The sequence below is a fragment of the Nyctereutes procyonoides genome, unplaced genomic scaffold (genome assembly GCF_905146905.1).
Source record: "Nyctereutes procyonoides isolate TBG_1078 unplaced genomic scaffold, NYPRO_anot_genome, whole genome shotgun sequence".
NCBI lineage: Eukaryota > Metazoa > Chordata > Mammalia > Carnivora > Canidae > Nyctereutes > Nyctereutes procyonoides.
The window spans coordinates 50,335,641-50,361,809 of record NW_026575049.1 but is presented as its reverse complement, the minus strand read 5'-3'; the positions used below and the strand labels follow the sequence as shown (position 1 = coordinate 50,361,809).

General features: G+C 45.9%; 2 long non-coding RNA genes across 2 annotated transcripts in view; one reads left to right on the top strand and one right to left on the bottom strand.

The window, feature by feature from the left end:
* The window catches only part of LOC129511698 (uncharacterized), a 164,119-nt gene that overhangs the window by 37,199 nt on the left and 100,751 nt on the right, over positions 1 to 26,169 (bottom strand). The gene's annotated exons all lie outside the window — the stretch shown is intronic.
* LOC129511699 (uncharacterized) overlaps positions 1 to 26,169 on the top strand; it is a 38,912-nt gene that overhangs the window by 3,609 nt on the left and 9,134 nt on the right. Inside the window, exon 2 of the long non-coding RNA XR_008664882.1 lies at positions 2,271 to 2,339. This is a non-coding gene — a long non-coding RNA (uncharacterized LOC129511699). The remainder of the gene's footprint in view (positions 1 to 2,270; positions 2,340 to 26,169) is intronic.

Here is a 26,169-nt window from a genome sequence, read left to right as displayed (position 1 = left end):
GCACAGCCAGTTGGCATGTTCCATTCTTCTGAGCACCGTCACTGCTTTCATGGGGGCAGCTGCGCCCTGAGCTGTCCAATTAGGGTGACTCTCACGTTGAGCTTGACCGTTGCCTCTTTTCATGGGGACATTTATGGCCTACCTGAGCCAACTGGCCACCAGGCTGGGGGTGTGAGCAGAGCAGGGAGAGAAGGGAAAGCCCAGTGAACCACAGATAAAGGGAGTCAGACAGTTGCTTGGATTAAAGCAACTCTAAAAGGCAAAACCCTCTGCAAGCTTGTTGGGGCACTTACAGACAAAACCAGTAGGGAGTCGAACAAAAAACCCTGCGGTGTCCATTATTTATATTATTCAAAGTATGAAAAAATAGGGAAATGCCATTGTTTGTAAACCTCCAACTGCCAGTTATGCAGATACCACAAGCTATTAGCAAGAGCAAAAGCACATGGCCTCTGTGGGCTCCAAGGTGGCATCAGTGGCTGACTCTCAAGAGTGTGGAATTGGGTACGAGTTGGTGTTTTCAGCTTGTTCTAGAAGTCCCAGACCAAATGTCTTGTCTTCTTATGCTCAAATCTGGAAGGGCTGGCCCCAACCCAGGGCCGGCTGTGAGTTCTCTCTTATGGGAACAGGAGTACATGCTCCAACTCCGCACACGTTTGTATGAACAAGGAAGGCACGTCCTGCACTGTCTTCTTAGCAAATGACCAATAGCACACACGTCTGCCACGAGCAGAAGGGATAGTGAGTCTGTGTCCTCAGAAAAGGAAACTGAAGTAGAAGAGGATGCCCTTAAAACAAACAAACCAAAACACCTGGCCTCTGCCAAGCAGGTGGTCTTCAGCTTCCAAGTTCCCTTCCTGGCTTAACTGTGGCAAAAGGTAGCTGAAAACCCAAAAGCAGTTCCTCCTTTGCAAGTCAATGGGCAGAGTCTCAGAAGTAAAGGGGGAAAGAAAAAGGACAGTTAAAACTCTTCTTCTTTCTGCTTATTGGAAACAGTCCTGATTGCCACATTTTCCTTCCCAGAACTTTCCAGGGGAAGCCAATGGCTTCTTAGCCCCTAAAGGCAGATCTGGAAAGGCTTTGGAGATGGAGACAGAGAGCAGAGGGCATAATGGTTTAAGGCTTGGCACAGGCAGCTGTGACCTGGGGAGCTGGGGAGCTGGGGAGCTGGGAGGAAAAATCTTTATATAATCACCTCTCACATAGACTGAGTGCCCATATGTGCCATGCACTATTTTATGTGCCTTACTTTTATCTCTGCTATAGATATTGAAACTCTGGCATAAGCAGCGTGTCCATGATCATGCACAGCTAGAAAGTGCATAAGTGCGTAACTAGTGTTGAAGCCCTCATGGCCAGATTCCAGAATCTTTGCTTTGAATGCCAGGAGGAGAAGGCAACCACCAAGGACACGGGCTGTGGCCAGGAGTCCTGGAGGTGGGGCAGCAAGAGCAGTACCTGTGGTTTGCAGAGGGCGTTCTGGTTCACTTACTTGGGTGGGTTTGCAGTTTCACGGAGCAGTAAGTTTTTTCCCAAAACTGAATATTTACCCTTTTATTTTGTTGAGTGAAAACATTAAAAAAAAGTTCTAACTTCATTTCATAAAATAAAGTTCTAATATAAATTCTTTTTTTTTAATGTATTTATTTGAGGGCGGGAGGGGCAGAGGGAGGGGGAACTCCAGCAGACTCCATGCTGAGCATGCAGGGCTCCATCTCAGGACCCTGAGATCATAACCTGAGCCTGAGCGGAAGCCAAAAGTCTGACGCTTAACTGCTTAACCAACTGTGCTCCCAAGTGCCCAAATAAATGCAGTTTCAATGCAAAGAAGGACACAGTCTGGGAATAAAGGCCAGTTCTTCCAGTTGAATGAACCTGCCTTTGTGAATGCCTCCCTCTGTTGTTCTCATTTTCCTCAGCTCACTGTAGGGTGCTGAAAATGTCCTCAGGGGTCGCACCCATCTTAGGAACCTCATCCAGGGACCACCGCAGTGCCTCATCTGATCCTCATGAACCCTCTGCAAGGCAGGCAGAGAAAGTCTTGCTATTCCCCACTTCATTAATGAAGAAACCAAAGCCCAGAGAAGTCGAAAAGTCTAAGGACACAATTAAAAAAAAATAGCAGGGCTGAGACTCCAGATGCTCACTCTTTCCTCGTGTACCTCAAGCCACTCGCCAGATGAGCTGACTGGCCACCAGGCTGACTCCTGTGGGTGGATCTGAATGTTCAGAAAGAGAGGGAGCATGTATACGTGTTGTTTCCTCAACAGGGCTCAGAATGAAATAGTACGTAGCTGAGAGGCAGTCTCTGGACTCGGGACATGAGAAGCTACAGACAGGTAAGGAAGGACCACATTTTCTGTTTCATCTTTGGCCCTGCCTAGTACAGGGCTGGGCACATGGGGTGGGCAAGAAATCATTGCAGCTTAGGTATGGGAGTGTGGTTTTGAAGGCCAGTTTTTACTTAGGATTTTCTGTGGAAAGAAGGGAGAAAGGGGAAACATTCTCTGACACAGTTGATAGGATGCTATAAAGAAAAGGGGAAAAAAGGCTAGAGTCCAGAAAAGACTTGATAGAAGTACCCTGGGCAGTGAAGGGAGGTGGGTGGGTGGATGGCAGGGAGGCAGAAGCACTAGAGGTGGCCTCTACATTCCTGGTCACCACCCCCTGCCTGATGCTCTAGCGATACTGTCCCTGTCCTTGGTTTCTGTGCACCAAGATGCCCCGTGGTATCCCACCTCAGCACCTTTGAACTGCTTCTGGGAATGTTCTTTTTAAAACCCAGTGCTTAGTAATGCCTATTCATCCTCTGGTGACTTCCCTGACTGTGTGTACCAGCTGGAGGGGTGGACAGCCCAGAGCGCCATCAGCCCACCTCCAAAGAGTAATGAACATGTAAATGTATGCTCAGTGCACCCAGCCTAGGGGCAGCACCATAACCAGTGTGCTCAGGAGGCCGATGGGAGCAGTAAAGAGTACACCTTATCTGGTTCTGGATGAACCTTTCCTTCATAACCTTATTATTGTCTGCAATTATGTATCCAGGTGATTATTTGGCCAATGTCCTTATCTCACTAAATAGTCAGCTACCTGAGGGCAGGGCTTTGTGTGTGCTGGCTGTGGTATCTGCAGCCTAGTGGGAACCAAGGGCCTGGGTGGGTGTCCAGTGTTTGCTGAATGGCTTCCCTCCTTGTTCTGCTGGGGAACGCCTGGCTGTGCAGCTGGCATTTTGCTTTCCACTCACACTATTCTCGGGGGTAGGGTAGGAGGGGTTGGAGGTCATGGCCATCCCTAGAAAGCTGTTCCCTGACTACTACAGATTGTGTTTTCTTCTTAGCCCAGGGCTCAGAACCCACTGGGTGTGAGGTCCTTCAGTACGGGGACAGTGGAGCCTGTCACCTGCTGACCGCAGTGGGGTTCGGGCTCTTCTGAGAGGTGCATGCTGGCTGGGGTCTGAGAGGTTGTCAGCTCTGACTGTGGAGGACAAAGGAGACTTCTAACCTGTGGGTGGTGGGGTGGTGGGGTGGTGGGGTGGTGGGGCAGGAGCAGGGCCCGGGTGCCTGGAAGACCTGTCACTCCCTGTTCGGCCACTAAAGGGCGCTGTTGCTCTACAGGGCAGAGCCAGGCTGGTGACAGCCACCACTGCGAGCAACCAGGCCCAGGGGTGACACGCTCTAGCTACGTTCACCGAGTGCCAACCGTGTGCTAGGCACTTTGAATACTCTTAATTCCATAATCACGCAAGAGAAGGACGATGAAACCTATTTTACAGGTGAGGGAAAGGGGATCAGAGAGATTAAATGACATTTTCAAGGTCTTATGGCTAGTAAATGGGCTGCCGAGTCAGATTTCAAACTCAAGTCTGCCTAAATCCACAATTGGCACCTTCCCCCTGGGCACCCCCTCAGCACTAGTGCCAAATCTTGTCACTCTTGTCCTCATAGCAGCCTCCTACCAAGGCAGTTGCCCACAGCACAAGCTTCCCTCACGGACTTTAGTAGCTAATTTTGATTATCCAAATTAATATAGAGGCTACTGACTTCGGTATAAAATTTAAAACTGGGTTATTAAAATGATTCATTTGAGTCCAGAGACCATTCTTCTGTGTGTGGGGAGGAGGGGAGGGACAAGAGATTTGCCTTTCCAGAGCCCTCTCTTCTGGTCTCTGTCTACAATCCCAACCTCTTGTCCTGCCAGCCCTCATGCAGATGCCACTGTGCTTCCCTGCAGACTTGATCAGATCCGTCCTGCCCTTGAGCAGCTCCTGCAGCTCCCAGGAAAGTCCCCTTCCTTAGCCAGCACCCAAGGCCCTTCATGAGCTGGAACCTGCTGTGCCACATTATCGCCCACGCCTACAACACATAGCTCACAAACCCGCACTCGCAGCTCCAGCCCTGTGAGCACAGCACTCCCACCCCTCAGAGCTGCCTTCTCCCTCTGCAACGCAGAATCCTGAAGCTTCCCACCGGGTGATGTAAGAATGAATAACCCCAGCGAGGCTGCTGGGACCGTGCTGACCCACAGGGGGAGCCCAGGAATCTTCCTTGGGCCCCTCTCTCTGCCCCTGGAAATGTACAAGGACAATACAACCACAAAAGCAGATGTATGCGGTGTATTGCTCCATACAGTGCAATCCCCGTGTAAACATTTCCAGAATAGGCAAATGTCCTCAGGCTGACACCAAGGAAGGCATTTACTGTACTATTTTTTTTTCCTGTGCCCATGGTGAGCTCCAAGGTGACTCAAACACCATCTGGAGGCTAACCTCCTCGAGGCCAGCAACAGGATTGTGAACCTCTGGGTAACCTCCCCGGTGTGACACAAGCACTGGGCCTTTAGCAATGTCCTTTCTAAGAGTGTTAGTTGGTCAATTAATTACTGACTGGGTGCGTGAGCAGCAGTCTGGATGGGCAGGTCATTTCAGGGTAGCATTATCTGAAACAGAAACAGCATTGTTTTAAGAGCCTGTTGAAGCCCTGAAGAAATACGGTACTTTCTCCTTCCTGTTGCAGGAGAGGGCTATTTAAAACCACAGGGCATTAGATCCAGAAGGCCGTGAGGCTGCAAGTGAGCAGCGTGATCTGAGCACTCTCGGCTGGTGGGGCTGACATGCTTAGGTGTGGAAATCAGAAGGACTCACCCTCTGGTTTGGACAGCCACACCTTGGCCCACTCTCTTCTCTTATTTCTGTTTAGTCTTTTTTTTTTTTTTTTTTTAAGATTTTACTTATTTATTTATTTAACAGAAAGAGAGAAAGAGCACAAGCAAGGGGTAGTAGCAGAGGGAGAGGGAGAAGCAGACTTCTTGCTGAGCAGGGAGCCCGACAATGTGGGGCTCCATCCCAGAACCCTGGCATCATGACCTGAGCTGAAGGCAGATGCTTAGCCACCCAAGCGTCCCTCAGTTTAGTCTTCTTATTCTGAGATTCAAAGAAACAAAGTCCAGGGTGTTTCCCCAGGTTCCAAAAAGTCCAAAATAGACAGGCTGGAATTATGGGACTCAGGCTCTTCCAGGAAGGGTTGCCTCAGAGCAGATGAGAGATCAAGATTCTGTTCTCAGTGCAGGCTCCCCTGACGCTAGCCCAATCTCACTCTCACCCGTAGGGTTCCAGCTTCCCCCCATCCAATGTCACGGGGAACTTACCTACTCTGAGTTGGCATGTCAGGTAAATTTTCTGTCAATATGCATTGCCTTTCCCTGTTCTGCAGCTTTGGTATCAGTTGGTCAGCCTCATAATCTCGTGTTATCAAATGCCCTTTGAACTTGTAAATATGTTATATACAACTTTCTCTTGCCTTCTTAGTAACTATTATTTATTTTATTTATTTATTTATTTTAGTAACTGTCTAATATATGACATTTAGACTATCTGGGTGGTCTTAGGGCACCTGGGTGGCTCAGTTGGTTAAGTGTCTGACTCTTGATTTCAGCTGAGGTCATGATGATCTCAGAGTCCTGAGATGGAGCCCTGTGTCAGGCTTTGTGCTCCACAATGAGTCCGCTTGAGATTCTCTCTTTCTTCCTCTCCTTCTGCCCCCACCTGCCTTGGCCCCGCTTGTGGGCACTCTCTCCTCTCTAAAATAAATAAATCTTTAAACTATCTGGCTGGTCTTGTATACTTTATCTCCTTTAGAACCACAGGAAAAAACTGATTGCTATTATTCCCATGAGAGATAGGGACTCCCTAGGATCTTGTCCAAGGTCACCTTGCAAGGTAGTGATAAGCAGGACCTCTGGCTCCTGTATCAGTGGCCCTACCAGCAAGAGTTCTGTCCAGGCTGTGTAGAAGCCCCAAAGATCACATGCAAATGTGTTGCTATGGCAGCTGGCAAAGACAAAGCAACTGCAGAAGCTGGCACAGGTGGGCAGGTGGGTGTGGACAGTGGTGTCCAACCAGGCAGAGGATTCTAGAGACGGAGGCTGCTAAGGGATTGGAATTTTGGGGCTGGAAAGGGCTCCCAGCTCCCAAATATCATCTCTGCTGCCTGAAGGTCCCTTAACAGAGAATAAAGTCTTATAGTCCAAGTTGAGAGGCATGGGTGCTTCTTATTGGCTATACACTTACCCTGAAACTGTTTAATCATTTGTTAGAGATTTAAATAGTACTTGTTGTATAGGGTTGTGTGGATTTAATTTAAAATTGCGCATAATAGGCTTAGCACTGTGCCTAGCTTATACTGTTCAACAATTGGCTGTTAATGTAAACGTGCAGATTGTAGGGGGGGGGAGGTTGTGGTGTTTTTTATGTTTCCTTTTTGCTTCTCTGGGTTTTCAGCAAATTAACATGCACTGCTTTTGTAGTAAAAAAGATTTTTGATAATAAAAGTGTTAATACCCACATATGCTTTTGATCTATTACAAAGATGACTTATTGACAGACCAGAGAAAGACATCTAAACCCTTCTTTTATTATTATTATTACTACTACTACTATTATCTTTTTAAATTTTATTTTTATTTATTCATGAGAGATACACAGAGAGAGGCAGAGACACAGGCAGAGGGAGAAGCAGGCTCCATGCAGGGAGCCCGATGTGGACTCCATCTTGAGACTCCAGGGTCACACCCTGAGCTGAAGGCAGAGGCTAAACCGCTGAGCCATCCAGGCATCCCTACTATTATTCTTATCTTAAGTAGGCCGCATGCCCAGCATAGAGCCCATCATGGGGCTTGAGCTCAAAACCCTGAGATCAAGACCTGAGCTGAGATCAAAAGTCCGATGCTTAATCAACTGAGCCACCCAGGTGCCCCTGGATTCTTTTAGGAACGGTCTTTCCCTCCCGGGGAGGGCTAGCTTTCAAATATTTTAACCACTGTCCCCAGCACAAGACCAGACACCCCCACCTCCCACCATAGCATTGAACAGGCTCTGACCTACACACTCTGAGCTTCAAAGGCTGGACTGGTTGATTGTGAAAGGTTGCAAAAGTTGGTGAGGGAGGTGCCACAGGGACGAGGCTTCACAGTCATGGTCCGTTGTGTGATATAAAGAAGTGAGCTCTCTGTTGGTTGTGACTCAGCTCTGTTGCTTCAAAATGCACAGAGATTTCACACTTTCTTTCCAAACAAAGGCTAAGAAGTTAAGAGGTCCTGCCTCAGAGTGTGGGGTTTTAGAGGAGTAGACAACGGAGACACAGAAGAGGTTGCCCTCGGAATGGTGCAAGTGTTCACATGGACCTGGGAGCCACCCCTGCCCAAAAGGAGAGCCAGTGTCACTAAGCGGCACTTCTTTGCCATTTCAGTGGGGTCTGGCTGTCCAAGAGGCTGCTGTTCCTTTTAGCAAAGCGCTCACCACATTGAGGTCTGTGACAGCAGCCAGAGGGAAACGGATGACCCAAGCTTTTCAGGAAAGAACAGAATGTGGAAGAATAATGAGGAGATTTAATGTTGGGCAGGGCAGGAGACCCTGGCTCTCTAGGCTCAAGGGCAGGTGGCTGCATCCTGTTGTGTCTTTGATGCCAATGAGGCATCGATACATGTGTCCCCAGAACTCACTACCATTTGTCCCAGCAGGCTACCCATCAAACATGCATAAAGCCAGGGCACCCTGCTCTCTTTCACACAGCTTGGCCTCCCTGCTGCCTGCCCCTCCAAGACAGCATTTTCTAAGATCAGTGGGTTTAGGAAACAAACCCTCCTGGGGACTGCTCAAGATATAGCAATGCTCTGCAACAACAACAACAAAAGTGTTAATACTCAGACATATAGAAAAAGAAAGATATGATTCAAATGTGTACTAGGATTTAAATAAATGGAAGCAGCACTTTCCAGAGAGAAAAATGGTAGGATCTGCATCTAATGAAACCTACTAGATGCGTGATACTCTGTGCACATTTTTGTTTAATTATTACAGCAACACTATCAGCTAAGTGCTATTATTTCAGTTAGGTCTCATTATCCCCATTTTATAGATAAAGAAGCTGAGGCTCAAATGACTTTTGTAACTGACCCAAGTGCACATAATTAGTTGGGAATTGAATCCAGATCTGATTGCAAAGTCTGTAGTCTTTCCAATAGCTCTTTTTAAAAAAAGATTTGAGAGAGAGAGAGAGAGAGAGAACAGGGGAAGGGGCAGAGGGAGAGACTTTTTCAAGCAGACTCCTTGCTCAGTGCAGAGCTCAATGTGGGAGTCCATCCCATGACCACCAAGATAACAACCTCAGATCATGACCTGAGATCATGATCCAAGCCAAAACGAAGAGCTGGATGCCCAACTGATTGAACCACCCATCTGCCCCTCCAATAACTTTTCAAGTTAACTGGAAGGGTAAAATGGGAATGGGATGAGGGTGAGGTGATTAAGGAAGGTAAGCAGGGAGCTGGGGACACTGGACACAAAAAAGTTAAGTGGGCAGAGGCACCTGGGTGGCTCAGTCAGTTGGGCATCCAACTCTTGGTTTTGGCTGTCATGATCTTAGTGTCATGAGACTGAGCCACACATTGGATTCCCCACTCAGCAGGGAGTCTGCTTGAAATTCTCTCTCTCTCTCTCCCTTTGTCTCTCCACCCCTGCATGCTCTCTCTCTTTGTCTCTCCCTCTCTTAAATAAAAATAAATAAATAAATAATAAATCTTAAAAAAAATTTAAGTGGGCACATAAAAGGGAAGTGAAAAGCAGAGTGGGGATGGCAGTATCTTAGAGCAAAGTTGCCCAATTTCACAAATGTTCAGATGGAAGATTAACATGTACAGCTCCAGTGATTCTGTTTAATCTTCATTTAAATTTTTTTTTTTAATTTTACAGCTTCTTTTTGCAGAGTGTGACTGTGGGCACACAAGCATGTATTACTAGGTTTGCAAACCAGCTCTCAGACATCCAGTGGGGCTGAGAACATGCACACTGAGTGGTCTGCTGGTTGTCTGCCCCAGCCCTGCATGGGGCCATTTGATGCTGCAAAAGATTCCACAGCAGCTCTCAGAGCCTCCTCTCTCCCTCATTCTTTCCCATTTGTAGACTCTACATTTTATCTCAGGTGAGGGTACCAGTACAGTGTTTCCTCGGCCAGTTAAATTTCCTGTAAGATGTGTTTCATTTAGCCCAGGTATAATCGTTCAGGTTATTCATTGCATAAGAGCAGGCAGCTGAGGAATTATTAAAATCCAGAATTCACTTTGATTTGTACAGTCATGGTAGGGACCAGTGGCATCTTCATAAATTTATGAATTTCCCTGAAACTCAGAACTGATCCATCTGATTATAGGTATTGAACGGATCTGACAAGGCCAGGGTTGCGTGGGCTCCAAGAGAGGACTGAAGTCCAGGCCTTCTGATTCCCAGACCTGTGATGTTGTTCCTGAACCACTTATTAATATCCTGCCCTGGGATCCCTGGGTGGCGGAGCGGTTTAGCGCCTGCCTTTGGCTCAGGGCGCGATCCTGGAGACCCGGGATCGAATCCCATATCGGGCTCCCGGTGCATGGAGCCTGCTTCTCCCTCTGCCTATGTCTCTGCCTCTCTCTCTCTCTCTGTGACTATCATAAAATAAATAAATAAATAAATAAAAAATAATATCCTGCCCTATTCTCCATCTAAAGGCACAGACAGAAGACCTGAGAGAACAGAACCAGAACCGTCCAGGGGGCAGGAGGCCCTTGAGGATGTTGCTGCTGAAGTCAGCAAGGCAGAAATGCAGAACCTGCAGGGTTAATCCACCCTCCAGAGACTTCTGTGATCTGGCCAACCCTTGGGCCAGGAGGCAGGAAAGGGGCAAGAGAGAACAGGTGTTAGCATATGTGATGGGATCCTAGGTCCCTTACCCTGAGGTCCCAACCCTGACTGGATGCTGAAATCACCTGGGGGAGCTTTAAAAATGCTATGCCTAGGCCCATGCTCCAGGGTATTGGAAGTAGTTGGTCTGAGGTGGGGTAGCTGGCTGTATTTTTTTTTAATAAATTTATTTATACATGAGAGACACACACAGAGAGAGGCAGAGACACAGGCAGAGGGAGAAGCAGGCTCCATGCAGGGAGCCCAACATGGGACTCGATCCCAGGACTGCAGGATCACGCCCTGAGCTGAAGGCAGACGCTCAACCACTGAGCCACCCAGGCGTCCCGCTAGCTGGATTTTAAAAGCTCCTCCTCAGGAGTGCCTGGGTGTCTCAGTTGAGCGTCCCACTCTTGATTTCAGCTCAGGTCATGATTTCAAGGTCAGGAGATCAGAGCCCTGCCTCAGGGTCTGCACTCAGCATGGAGTTTGCTGGAGAGTCTCTCTCCCTCTGCTTCTGTCCCTCCTGCTGGTGCTCTCCCTTCCACTGAAATAAATTTTTTAAATCTCAAAAAAAAAAAAAAAAAAAAAGTTCCTCAGATGATTCTAGTACACAGCCAGCCTTGAGAATCAGAAACTAGCCAGTAAGCTCCTGAAAGAAAGAGACCTGGCTTCTTCCTCTCTCTTCCCTAACACAGAAGCAGTTTGCACATAAGAAGGCTGCATATGGGGCACCTGGGTGGCTCGGTGGGTTAAGCATCTGCTTTTGGCTCAGGTCATGATCCCAGGGTCCTGGGATCAAGCCCTGCATTGGGCTCTGTGTTCAGTGGGAGTCTGCTTCTTCCTCTGCTATTGCTCCTGCTTGTGCTCCCTCTCTCTCAAATAAATAAATAAAATCTTAAAAAAAAAAGAAGAAGAAGAAGAAGGCTGCATACAAGTGTTCTAGACTAATAACACAGAGTGATGGACATCCACATGATGAACAATGGCGGCCAAAAAACCTGGGCTGAACAGTATATAGGGAAATGGAAGCAGGATCACCCTTACTCTACAAAAATAAAATAAATATACATGTAGGAGAAGAGGACTGGACGTTTACACATCAAAGGGTTATTGTGGGTTATCTCTTGAACCACCAAGTTGTGGGGGAGGGTTTCTGGAGCAGACTGCCTGTGAGAATTCATGAAATTCCCACAGCATTCTCCATCTCTGGGCTCCAGTTCCCTCATCTCTAAATCGGGGGAATAGGATCACCTGGGTGGCCCAGTGGTCTGTGGTCTGTCTTTGGCTCAGGTCGTGATCCTGGGTCCTGGGATAGAGTCCCACATCAGGCTCCCTGCCTGTTTCTCCCTCTGCCTATGTCTCTGCCTCTCTCAGCATGTCTCTTATAAACAGAAAAAGAAAAGAAAAGAAAAAGATAAATCAGGGAGAATAACAGAGCAAACTTACATTGTAGTTTGTCAAAGGAAAACTGGGAAGCTTTAAAAACTGAAAGAAGAAAAAAAATAAAAAAATAAGATAAAATAAAAACCGAAAGAAGAAATTTACTTGTAGAGAGTGCAAGGGAATCAGATTTCAGAGATGGCTCTCCAAATATGAAAGCCAAACAATAGTATTTAAGTGGCAAGTGAACACACATATGCACAGAATTACCAAGGCTACTGGAGAGTGTTGGATGGCAACCTCCCAAAAGACATATCCATGTCCTCACCCCAGACCCTGTGAATGTGATCTTATTTGGTAAAGGGGTCTTTGCAGATGTAATGATTTAAGCATCTCAAGGTAAGATCATCCTGGATTATCCTGGTAGGCCCTAAATCCAATGACAAGTGTCCTCGTAAGAGACAGAAAAGAAGACAAGGCAGAAAAAAAGGCCATGTGAGGACCCAGGAAGAGACTGTGGGGATGCAGCCACAAGCCAGGGATAGACATGGAATAGACATGGATAGACATGTCAGGAACCACCTGACACCAGCAGAGGCAAGGAAGGATTCTCTCCTAGTGCCTTCGGAGGGAGCATGGACGTGCTGATGCCTCAATATTGGACACCATGGAGGCTCATTATGATAGAAGAGCCACACGTGCCTGAATCAGTTTCTCTGGGTTGGAATGCAGGAAACCTCAGTTAAAATTCCCTGCTTAGGGCAGCCCGGGTGGCTCAGCGGTTTAGTGCCGCCTTTGGCCCAGGGTATGATCCTGGGGACCCGGAATCGAGTCCCACATTGGGCTCCCTGTATGGAGCCTGTTTCTCCCTCTGCCTGTGTCTCTGCCTCTCTCTCTCTGTGTCTCTCATGAATAAATAAATAAAGTATTAAAAAAATTCCCTGCTTAACTTCACTTCCCTTATAGTCCTGTGACACTGTTTCATCCCTCTGGGTGGGAGATGGATCCTGGCATCTGCTATTTCCCCTCTTTTTAACGAGAAAATTTTGTTTTTAGAGAAAGGTTCAGGAGTGTGACTGGGAGTTGAACAATCCCAGCATGAAGTAAAAGTAACCAAGGTCTAGTAGGTAAGTCCTAGTGGAAAAAGAGAGGAAAAAAAGGGACTGTGTCAAAGGACATCAAGGAGTAAGCTGTGAGCAGGGGAGGATGGGGGCCCATGGAGATTTGTGTGCCCTGTGGCCAATCCCACAGGAGCAAGGCAGGAATGAGTAATTCCACTGGACAGGAGTCTTTTTTTTTTTTTAAGCTTTTATTTATTTATTCATGAGAGACACAGAGAGAGGGGCAAAGACAAAGGCAGAGGGAGAAGCAGGCTCCACACAGGGAGCCTGATGCGGGGCCCGATCCCGGGACCCCAGGATCACGCCCCAGGCCAAAGGCAGGTGCCAAACTGCTGAGCCACTAGGGGATCCCCAGGACAGAAGTCTTAATCATGGGATTCCTATGTGACCAGTGTGTGCATGAGCAAGCGGCTAGGAACAAAGTTGCAAGAAGCCTGAAGCCTGGCATGGCTGTAGAATGGCTGTTCCTGGGCAGCCCCAGTGGCTTAGTGGTTTAGCGCTGCCCTCAGCCCAGGGTGTGATCCTGGAGACCTGGGATCAAGTCCCACATCGGGCTCCCTGCACGGAGCCGGCTTCTCCCTCTGTCTGTGTCTCTGCCTCTCTCTCTCTCTCTAATAAATAAATAAAATCTTAAAAAAAAAAAAAAAGAATGGCTGTTCCTTGGAGTCAAACATCTGGACATTTTCTGGAAGTCCATCCACCGATCCATCCATCCATCCTGTAAGCATTTCATTGATTGATTAAATAAATATTGATTGAATAACTACTATGTCCCAGCCTAGGTGCTGAAGCTACAGCAAGGAAAAAAACAGACAAAAATCCCTGCCTTAAGGAGCTTGTTTTCTAGTGGGGAAGACAGATGACAAATAAGATAAATAATTGAAAATTCAGTAGGTTAGACAGTGATGAGTGCTAAGGAGAAAAACAAAGTGGGGAAGGAGGATACAAAGTGAAGAGGGAGCTATGATATTAGCTCCATGGAAGGCCTCATTGAAAAATTACATTTGAGTAAGCACCCCAGCCAAGGTGGCAAGGTAAAGAGTTATGCAAGTGTCCGGGGGAAAGGTTGAAATCCTAAGGAAGTGCAGTCTCCGTGGGCAGGAGCAAGGAGGGCATGAGCCTCATGAATTTCCAACTGCATGAGGACCCAGCATTGGAGTGAGGGTGTTTATTTTTTTTAAAAGATTTTTATTTATTTATTAATGAGAGACAGAGAGAGAGAGAGAAAGAGAGGCAGAGACACAGGCAGAGGGAGAAGCAGGCTCCATGCAGGGAGCCCGACATGGGACTCAATCCCGGGTCTCCAGGATCACACTCTGGGCTGAAGGTGGCGCTAAACCGCTGAGCCACCCGGGCTGCCCTGGAGTGGGGGTGTTTATTCTGCAAAGGGAAATACAAAGCGTGCCCCTCATGTGTTTATAATGTTGAAAACTGAGGATCATAATGAACTTTATTCAATAAATACAAAACATACAGTTTCAAATTCATCATCCTATTGCATCTTCTTTCTAAAAGATTATTTATATAAATTACAGAGCATAGTGCAGAACAAGACTTTAGCAACCATCTGGTGTTAGTGTTTTTCAAACCTCCTGGAAGGTAAGAATCCACGGGGCCATGTGGTTTTAAAGATACAGATTCCAGCCATCCATACATTCCCTCCACCATCCAGGCAAGAGGTTTGGGGTTCTGTACGGTTAACCAGAGCCCCTGGTGATGCTGTGACAGGCAGGCTCAGACACAGACGGCTCAGTTTTGTGTTTCACAAATGAGGAAATCAAGGTCCAGAGAGAGGGGATGTCTTGCTCAAGGTAGAACCGATCAGACAAGCAGAGCCAGAAATAATACTCAGATTTCCCAACTCTTCCAGGTCAACAAAAATTTCTGCACAGCACAAAGATTGCTTATGATGGTTAAACTTGGGAAGCAACAAGACACAATTCAAAAACAAACACCAGAGCAGACACCTGCTGGGGGAAGCAGAGGTACCTAGGATGAATAAGCGGCTATAACAGATCCACCAAACTCAGCACTGAGCATTCGGGCAGCCAGATCTGCCGGGGAAGTGGGCTGCATTATTCCGTTCACAGGGTGCATTGAAATGATCCACAAGAATTTCATTTGATAAGAAGTTTTTCCCTTTAACAAAAAATTTTAAAACCCTTCAAACCTTCAGTCTCCTATTATGAAAATTACAGGAGAAAAGGGCAAAAGGAGAGATCTAGCCTCCCCCAGTGAGAGGTAGTTCTTCCACGCAATGGACCGTATGTGGGCGGTCTGAAGCTTACACCCAGAACGCAGTGTGTTTGAAGGGACCCCAGGACAGACTTCCTGTAAACAGGTCTTTCTCTGAGGCTGCCCAGTGTTCTTCACGGGAATGGGCTGTGGGCCCTGAAGCGAACGATGTGACCATGTGATCTGTGACCTTTGTGTCCCCACCAGAAAAGAAGAATAATAAAGTGATGGCTCCTAAAGGAGCGGGCCAGACAACTTCACTTCTTGAGGCCCCTTGCCCTTGTGGCATGTGACTCAGAGCCCCGCTGGGCCAGGCAGGAGCAGTTTGTTAGGGGAGATGTGTGTGTGTGTGTGTGTGTGTGTGTGTGTGTGTGTGTGTGAGAGAGAGAGAGAGAGAGAGAGAGAGAGAGAGAGAGTATGTGTGTGTACCCTGCGTATGTTCCTGCCACACACACGGGAACTCAAACACCACACTTCTCCTACGTTGTGTGGTTGTGTGATTACATCTGTGATTGCAGCCGCTCAGGCAAACAGGCCTCTTGGGGAAAGAAGTTTCTCTTTCCAAACCTGCTGTACAGGCCTGCAAGGAGACACACAATTGCCTTTGTCATTTGTTCTTCCTGTTGGGGACAAAAGCCCTTTCAGCTGCTGTGGAATGTACAGAAAGTTCTGTGCCGAAGGGCTGCTGGCCCTGGCCTGGAACTCTGCAAAAGGGGATCGGTGTGGGGAGCTGGCTGCTTCTACCTGAAGCTTCTGTACCCTGCCCAGCATGCCAGACTGCCAGGTGCCTGTGTGACAGCGAAGTGCCCCCACAGTGGCCTGCAACAACCCACCCCGACTGTGGGGCCCTGACATTCTGATGGCCTGTCCGCAGGCAGGTGTGGTGCCAGGCATGGGGCTTTGCTAGCTCTTAAGGCTGCTGTGGTGTTACCGCCACTTTGGAGCTAAAGGGACTGGTCTTCAGACAGGGAGGATAGGGGAGAACAGAGCTGAAACAGAGGAGCCAGGTCCCTACAAGGAGGGGAAGAAATAGAAAAGCGGGACAAGTAAATATCTCATGGTGTTTACACTTTCATCCAAAATTTAAACGGAACAACAACCAAAAAATGCAACTCAGGCTTTGTTGGGGGGGGGGGGAAATGAACCAGCCACTACAAAACCTAATAGTGGCACAAGTGGCCTTTTTTCATTGCTATTTACATCCCTGGGTGTTTCCTCTGTTGCGGAGCCGGGAGACTCTGCTCAGGGAGACCTGTTGCCAAAATGCTGTGGGGCCAGGCTATTTCAGGAGGGCAGTTTTCCCAGGTTGCTATTGTCTGCATTTTTCTAACCAGGGTTGGGCAATTCACTGGGTGCTGAAGCCAATGGGTGTTGAACTTTGCTCTAGTTTCAAAATGTAAAGGAGCAAGTGCCAGTGGGAAGTGCCCAGGAACTGGTCTGAGCAATCTGCCCTGCGGGAGCCCCAAACACAGGCTCCTGGAGAGGGCTGGCGAACAGGCTTGAGTGTTTGAAAGCAATGGGCATTAGGTCTGTCAGAGCCTGCGTCCCTGGGGTGGATCGCACAATCTCGTAATCTTCAAGCAAGGGAGGAAGAAAGCAGAGAGGGGAGCGGAGGGGAGAAGGGTGTGGGGAGCAGACCAGCTTTTATATGAGATCTTGTTTAAACAAGACTCTTATCAAGGAGTAATCCTAAACTTTGGTCTTTCTTATTACCTTGGCTCCTTGGGGAATGGGTGTGTGACTTTTGGGTTCCAGGAGGGGGATTAAATTGCCTCTTAGTGATAAGAGTCACAAGAAGCAGATAAGGTTGACAATGGGGGAGGAATTCATTTGTGTCCCAGGGGCATGTTCTTTGCTCCCCAGTATCTGGATTCGTGTCTTCTACCGCACGTGGTGTGCACCAAGTCTGAGAACCAAGCTGACATCAAGTTATAGAGCAGCATTTGATGGCCCCGTCATGCTGTAGGTGCTAGGGATGGCGCTAGTAGGGTGGAATGAGCCGCACTATGGATGTGCAAGGAATGTCCAGTCCCATGGTGACCATGTGGGTGCCATGTGGGTGCAGGGCATTAATTTTTAAATCCCTATTACATTGCTATGATGTGCCTAACACACTGTTAGACGCTCTGGGCAAAACCTCAAGTGGTTGACATATAATTAAATGTGTCTCTCTGTCTCTCATGAATAAATAAATAAAATCTTTAAAAAAAAATAAGACTCTGAGCCTTGCCTTGCCCTTCAGGTGCTTATAACCTAAAAAGTAAATAAGAGAGTTCCTAAAATATGACATCACTGGACCTGGTTATTTCTGATAAATGTGTTACAGATGTCAGAGAAGGGCAAAAACCCTTCAGGCTGAAGTCATTAAAGAAGGCTTCAGGGAAGAGGGGGAAGACCTAGGCCTTAGGGATGCACCTGGAATTTAGTAGGTGATGACTTTCTAGCTGGGAACAAATAGCAGACACAAGGACATGCAGGCAGGAAGGTGGCAGGCATGTTTGTGGGGTGCCAGGTTGCTCTGGCTTGGCTTTAGCTAAGTTTCCACTGGGGAGTCATGAGAAAAGCGGCTGGAGAGAAGGTAAATCAGTGCTGGGTGGCAGCCTGTGGAGTCTAAACCTTACTGTGTATGCAGTGGGGAGCTAGAGAGGGGTTTAAGAAGGGAGCGGGATGTGCTCCTCTGCCTTCCAGGAAGGTGATCAGGGCTCACATATTTAATGATGTAGAAACCTACCATCACCAGATCGGCAGAGACTCTCCTTAGTTTCAGCTTCTTGCCATCCAGTATGCTGGAGGGCAGGGCTGTCCAGGGTGCAAAAAAGACCCTTTCTCCATTTTGCCTACTCTTGGAGCATTCAGAATTGGCTGGGGAATGACCTGAGATTGGGGATATGGCTAGGGAGACTGCTGCAGGTCACTGAATAGAGCTAAAATGGGTCTGGAACTGCTCTGCTCCATATGGCAGCCACTGGTCACATGTGGCTATAGAGCACTTGAAATGTGGCTGCTCCAAATTGAGATGTGCTAAAAGGGTAAAATATATACTGATATCAAAGACTTAGCAAAAAAAAGATGTAAAATATCAATAATATTTTTAATATCTTGGGGTAAAAATGTTTTCAAAATTAATTTCACTTGTTCCTTTTTACTTTATGTAGCGACTAGAAATTTTTTTTTTTGCAACTAGAAAATTTATAATACACATGCAGCTCACATTATATTTCTATTGAACAGTCTAGAAGGATAGGGACTAGGTGATTTATGACTTGGTTAATTACTAGGGCCTTAACTGTACACCCCATATTAGCCTGGGTGGGGTGTGGGGCTTCTGAAAAAGCCACGCTTAGGGTGCCTGGGTGGCTCAGTTGGTTAAGTATCTGCCTTCAGCTCAGGTCATGGTCTTTGGGTCCTGGGATCGAGCCCTGCATCGGGCTCCCTGCTCAGTGAGGAGTCTGCTTCTCCCTCTCCCTCTGTGCACACATGCTCTCTCTCCCTCTCCCTCTAATAAATAAATAAAATATTTTTTAAAATAAATAAAATCTTAGGAAAAAAAAAAAAGCATCCAGGCTTGGATTTGAACCAAATCAGCATTATGCTCAGGATAAGACGTTAAGGGAGGAAATGGTGTATGATTGTGTGGTCAATTCTCCAGATTTCTCCAAAAGCTGGTTTCAAAATTCTGACTTTCTCCTGAGGTGGGAAGATTGTAGGACACTACAATTGGGGCCACTTTGAAGAGCAAGTCTTTACCCATGAGAGTAAAGGGAGAAGCTTCTAGGACATAGGGGGTGCTAGGTCATGGTTTCCTGGACCTTCTGTGGGTGGCATCTTGGATGGGCCTGCCTGTGAACACTACCAATGCTGGACGGGTAGCAACTGGTAGAGAGTCTGAGGTCAAGAGGCCTCTGAAAAACACATTGTATGTGAAGGAAATGCATCAAGTTGTTTTAAAAGCTTGTCTCAAGAATTTGGATATTTTTTTTTCTGTTCTTTAACTTTCTACAGGGAATACAGAGGCAAAGGAAACTTTTTTTTTTTTTTTTTTTAAGAATGAGAGGGGAACTGTCATAGGTTTTCCAGGTAGCAGCTGGTCAAGAAGGGGACACAGACAAGACAGCTGCAAGTCCCTTGGCTTGATATAAAGCAAATACTGATGCAGACAGGTTCTTTTTGTTTGTTTGTTTTTTTAATTTTTTTTTTTATTTACTTATGATAGTCACAGAGAGAGAGAGAGAGGCAGAGACACAGGCAGAGGGAGAAGCGGGCTCCATGCACCGGGAGCCTGACGTGGGATTCAATCCCGGATCTCCAGGATCGCGCCCTGGGCCAAAGGCAGGCGCCAAACCGCTGCGCCACCCAGGGATCCCGAGACAGGTTCTTTTTGTAAAGGCTGGAGAGGCTCCATCAGTAGCCCACATGGGCAGGTCTGACTGTTCAAGTTAAGGGGACTCAGGAGACATACAGAACTCCATTCAACTTCTTGTGTCCAAGGTACCGTCCCTGTGTCCTTGGCAGGTTATCTGCATTTCCAAGTGTTAAATTCCTCATACCCCACTGGTAACACGTTTAAGGACAGTAAATACTAGATAAATGCTAGCTGTCATTGCAATGGAATTCAGCTTCTCAAATATTCATTCTAACTGTAACAGAATGACATTTTTAAAGTTTCCTAGGCTTCAAGGTGGTATTTCACCAGCCCTTCTTCCCAGGTAACACTGGAAGGGAGCAGGTTGCAGGAAGGCAGGCTAGGAGACGAGAAGCTCCATGGTCACCTAACCGCACACTGCTCTGTTCCAATGCCCGACATTCCATTCCCCATGTCAGAAGCCCTGAGGAAAGTCTGTGGTTCTGGAATCTCTAATTAGGAAAAGCCAGAATAATGGTAAACATTTTCACAGGGTTTTTATATCAACAACCTGCCAGTCACAGAGGGCAAGAAAACAATACATCAGCCACAAAACATCCCAGCTGTTGTTAATCAGGGGCTCGAGTTGGCTTGATGCCAGGTCTAATTGGACCTCATTTCACTGTCCAACTTTGGGACACAGTTGTCATTTTACTGGTAATGGGTTCAATGTTCAGAAGGAAATAGGGCACTTTCCCACCATTCTTGGTGTGGTTTTCTTCCCCCACTTTTTTTATGGTGCTAAAATACACATAACACAGAATTTACCAACTTCATAATTTTCAAATATACAGTTCATTGGTCTTAAATTCATTCTACTTCCTGTCTCTATGATTTTGATGACTCTAAGTATCTTAAAAAGTGGAATCATATAGCATTTGTCTTTTTAGCTTATTTCACTTGCCATAACATCCTCAGGGTTCATCCACATTGTAGCATGTTGTAGAATTTCCTTCCTTTTTATTTATTTTATTTTTAAAAAAGATTTTGTTTATTTATTCATGACAGACACAGAGAGAGAGAGAGGCAGAGACACAGGCAGAGGGAGAAGCAGGCTCCATGCAGGGAGCCCGACGTGGGACCCGATCCTGGGTCTCCAGGATCAGGCCCTGGGCTGAAGGCGGTGCTAAACCACTGAGCCACCCGGCTGCCCCTTCCTTCCTTTTTAAAGCTGAATAATATTCCATTGTGTGTATGTACCATAATTTGCTTATCTATTCACTGGTCGATGGATGCCTGGGTTGCTTCCACATTCTAGTTGCTGAGAATAATGCTGCTTTGAACATGGATATACAAGTATCTCTCTGAGACCCTGCTTTCAATATTTTGGGCAGTGGAATTTCTGGATTGTATGGTAGTTCTAGTTTTAATTTTTTGGGGAACCTCCATACTGGTTGCCATAGAGGCTGTACCATTTTACATTCCCCCTGACAGTGCACAAGGGTTCCAATTTCTCCCTATCCTCACCAACACCTGTTTCTGTTTGTCAATAGTAGCCATCCTAATGGGTTTGATGTTAACACTAAACTGCTTGAAATCTTCCCATGTGTTTTTGTTTAATATTTTTGTTTAGGTGGTTCATCTCCATTCCAATGGCAGGCTCTTGTTAATTCTTGGCTTGATGCATTTTACCTGTTTTTTCTCCCCTAGTGTCATGTTCTAGGCATGCTGAAGTAGGGGCTGGTGAATAAAGACCCCACCCACAACCGGACCAACAGGAGTCTTATAGGAAGATGGATTCTCTATGGGCTGTGTAGGTCACTGCCACAGGGGCATGAGCATGGGAACCCTGATGGCATATGGAAGAATGAAGTGAATTCAGGACAGACCTGTTGACCCTGAGAAAAATTACACACAGATCGCACACACTATCACCATGCCTTAACCCAGTAGTTCTCAGGCCACTGAACAATTCTGATCCCCAGAGACAGTTGGCAATGTCTGAAGACATTTTTTTGGGGTCATAACTAAGTGAAGAAGACAACTGGCAGTAAGGATACTTTTGGCATCTAGTGGGTAGAAACCAGGGATGTTGCTAACTATCCCCAACTATAAGAAAGCCCCATCTTCCCACCTTTACGCCCAACAGAGAAAGAATGATCTAGGTCAAATGTCGATAGTGCCAGGGTTGAGGAACCCTGAGTTAAGCTGACTCAGTGGTTGATGCCCTCCATCATATGCCCCAAACCCACATGTCTAACCATCGCTCCCCAAATGCATTTCTGCTTCTCACAGACAGACCCTGTCCCTATTTCTAAACTTGCCTTTCTTAGTTTTGACCTCTGTGTCTCCCTCTGCCTGGAATGCTCTCCTGTGCACCTCTCGTAACCCTGTCTTTTCTTCAAAACTCAAGCAGCACCTTTGCTGTGAATGTGTCTTCAACCTCCCTAGTTGTGATAATCTCTCTGACCTTCCTCTGAGGCAAGAGCAGCTATTTCTCACTTGCAAGGCCCAGGAGGATAGCTGTTAGATGATATCTGGAGGGTAAGCTCCTTGAGGACAGGAACTGGGGCTTAGTGTGTGTATATACATATATTTGTCCTCCATAGAGTTTAGGGTTCTCACTACAGACCTGTTAAATAACTACACAGCTACACTGTCCAAAGTTTTTCCTTGCTGATCTATTGAGAGATGTTTCTGTGCTATAAGAAATATGGAAGAATGGTAGAAAACTGGTAGGCTGAGGTTTGGGAATACTTTTGATGAAGTAGGATTTGATCTGCATACCTAGAGATGGTAATTTTATAAATTTCCAGCTCATTAAATTAGATAAACAGCTACTAATTCTTCACATAAAATCTGTGATGACATACATGAATAAATAATAATGTAACACTGCCAAACTACATGTCCAGCAGTAGAACAGCGGGGATCAAGGCTGACGTTCTTCATTTCCCCAGTGTCAGGACAAGAGATTTACCAGTCTGGAGGAGTCTGGAGGAGTGGCCCAGCCCAACCTTTATGACCTTATAGCATTCTATTCTCTTTGATTGTACTGCATTTTTGAGCTGAAAAATCTGTGTGTGCCTGTGTGTGTGAGTGTGTGTGTTTGTGAGAGAGAGTGGGGTTGCAGAGTTGGAGAAAAAGAACTTCAAAAAGGAAAAGAATGAGCTGCAGTGTCAGGAGTGAGTGTGAATTGCAGTTCTATTATGTCCTAGCCATGAAACTTCAGGCAATCTCTTCAACTTGCTGAGCCTTAGTTCGGTTTCTCATCTGTAAAGTGGTGCTACTGAGGATTACTTAATGCAGACTGGCTGGCCCAGTGTGGTAAACTGGTAAATTTACAATGTTATTTTTCTCTGTATCACGTCCCTTCCCAGCCAACAATGATATATGATAATAATAACACCAGCAATAACAGCAAAAATATCAATATTATGATACTTTGAATTTATTTATTTATTTCTTTTTGATACTTTGAATTTAAAAGAATCTTCATATTCATTTGAGTTGCATCAGTCTCTTTTTAAGTAGCTGAAGTAAAGTAAATCCCATTTGTCAGATGAAGGGACAACTCCAAGGGCAGAGTTGCATGTAACAGAAATAATAGTTACAATTTCATATCTGCAAATCTAGAAATGGGTTGTTTCCCTGCAAACTAGCTTTCCTTCCCTACAACTTTTTTTTCCTTTTTTCCCTTATTCTTTTCATTTTAAAAAATATTTTTCTTTAAAATTTTATTTATTTATTTATTTATTTATTTATTTATTTATTTATTTATTTATTTATTTTAGAGAGAGAGTGTGCTGAGGGGAGGGCAGGGGAAGAAGGAGAGAATCTCAAGCAGACTACACAGAGCACAGAACCAGACACAGGGCTGGATCCCACAACCTGAGCTGAAATCAAGTCAGATGCTTAACTGACTGAGCCACCAGGTGCCTTCTTTTCTGTTCTTTTCTTTTCCTTCTTCCCTTTTTTTCCTCCCACCCTCCCTCCCTTCCTTCCTTCTGTTTACAGGTGAGTGGGAAGGAGCATCATGTTCCTATACGTTCTTTCCTTAAGCAACCTCAACCACACACTGGTCTATAATTACCATCTATATGTAGATGACTCATACAAAGATTTTTAGAGCTTCCCTCTGAGTTCCAAGCTGGTATAATCCAGCTAGCTCCCTCCCTATTCACCATCAACTCTTGGAGTTCTCAAATGCACCCCAAGTTCAACACATGCAAATCTAATCCTATATTTCTCTTACTTCAAACCCTTCGATTCTTCCCATTGTCCTAAAGAAAAGGATCAAACCAACACAGCCTAGTATAATGTTGTGTGCCATCTTGCCCATCACCCCTCTGGCATCACCTTGCGCAAGCCACCTATGAAAATTGACATAGAACCCCAGAAATGGTATGAAGATTATTTTAAACTGAAGACATTTGAGATTCAAGATGCAGAAATAAGGCTTCTTAGAGCTTGCCTTATCTGACTACATGAAGAAACTTTTGGGAGATGGAGATGCCACAAATTCCCTTTTCAGGGTGGCTTTTGTTCCTAGGAAGGAGATCCAGAGTTAACCTACCATGAACTCCCTCTCTAGGGGAGTTTTATGACCATGAAGAAGTCAGAAAGCCTACTTGTAAATGCATGGATATTATCAAAAACTTCCTTATTTCCCATTTGTTCTTCCAGAAATCCACTTGTTTCTTCTAAAGAAACTTATTGTTCTCTCATAGAGGCCTTCTCTCTAACTCTTTTCTCTACTAAATGAGGTTTATGAGCCTCTGACTTTAATCATTAATCAAGCTACTTCTTTTGTAAGCTCCCATATATATATATATATATATATATATGAATAATTTATTCTGTTAAGCTTTCTTTTGTTAATTTAATTCACAAGCCCCTAGTACTGAACCTAAGATGGTAGAGGAAAAGATTTTCTTTCTTTTTTTTTTCTTTTTTTAAAAGACTTTATTTATTTATTCATGAGAGGGGTGGGGAGGCTCCATGCAGGAAGCCCGATGTGGGACTTGATCCTGGTACTCCAGGATCACACCCTGGGCCGAAGGCAGATGCTAAACCACTTGAGCCACCCAGGGATCCCCCCCTTTTTTTTTTTTTAGGAAAAGATTTTCCACCCTGACATGTCCCTTGATCTCTGTGCTCAACTGCATTAGTTTTCTTTTAGTCCCATGTTTCTTCCTTTTATAGACTTCTGTCTATACTTTTTCCTCTTCTAGGAATACTTTTCCTTTCCTTGGCACCTATTTAATTATTCTCATCTTTCAGAACTCAGTTCAAATAGCACCTCCCTAAGGACCTTCTCTGAGCTTCCAATCTTAAGTTCTCAGGGCACCTTGCAATTGTTCTTTGTAGCACTTCTTACAGTCATAATGAAAATTTGTAGGCTTATTTAATTAATGTCTTCTCCCCCAGTGGAAGCTTCTTGGTGGTAGAGATCCTATTATTGCTCACATCATATTCTAAGTTCCTAGTACAGAGTGGGCTCTCCAGAAAAATAAATTACTGAATGAATGAATGCATGAGACTCTATGTATGACAGACAAAACTCCAAGATACCCCTTTCTTTCTTTCTTTTTTCTTTTTTTTTAAGATTTTATTTATTTATTCATGAGAGACACAGGCAGAGGGAGAAGCAGGCTCCATGCAGGGAGCCCGACGTGGGACTTGATCACGGGTGTCCAGGATCAGGCCCTGGACTGAAGGCAGCACTAAACCGCTGAGCCACCCGGGCTGCCCTCTTTTTTTTTTTTTTTTTTTTTAAGATTTTAATTTATTTATTCATGAGAGACATAGAGAGGGAGAGACGGAGAGACAGAAGCAGACTCCCTGTGGAAAGCCCGATGGGGCAGGGGGAGGTAAAGGGAGAAGGGGGACTCCATCCTTACCTGAGCCAAAGGCAGACACTCAACCACTGAGCCACCCAAGATACCCCTTTCAAACAAAGACATGTGGAGCCCCCACATCACAGTTCTTTGAAGGCCATTCAGATAATTGGGGCAAAGCAATTTCAAAATAGCCAATGCTAGTGTGGGCAAAGTTGTTATTCTATAGGGACAAATGTCCTTGTCATGGATTAGATGACAGTTTATCTGAGAAAGGTTGACCCAGAAAACCATCCTGTAACATGCAACATGCATGAGGGAATCAGATCAAATCTAAAAATAGCTTTATCATTAGAATTGAAAACACTTTAGTGAGGACTCAGTCTCTTTTCTTGCAACCTCAACCCCCATGGAGCTTTTTACCCTTTTTATTGAACTACAGAATCCCAGGATGGTAGTGCTAAGACATGATCTGGTCTACTGCTCTCATTTTAAAATGAGAAAATTAGGTCCAAAGAGGCTTAGCAACTTCTCCCATATTATGCAGGTAATCATTTGCAGAACCAGGGCTCAGACAGGGACTACCTGCTTCTCCTCCACTGTGGTGTTTGGGTTCAACACCTCCTAGATTTTAGACATCTTGGGTGAAGACCCTGCAGGATTTATGTTTTTGTGGGTCACCCAAATGGGAGGCAGTAGAGCTGGATTTATTTTCCATTTCTTTGGCCCACTGTCAAAATAAGCAAAAGTTTGGGTAGGGGGAATTTTAGCCAACCACTCAAAGTCCAGGGGAAGGATACCAGGGGAAAGAGTGGAGCCTGACTATAGCAGCATGGAGGGCAGGAGCTTGGATTCTAAGGTTTGGTCTTAGCTTTACCACCTGATAGCCTGGGCTGTCTCCTGGACAACACATGCATCTCTCTTAATATTTGTTAAATGGGTGGGATCCCTGTGGCGCAGCGGTTTGGCGCCTGCCTTTGGCCCAGGGCGCTATCCTGGAGACCCGGGATCGAATCCCACGTCAGGCTCCCGGTGCATGGA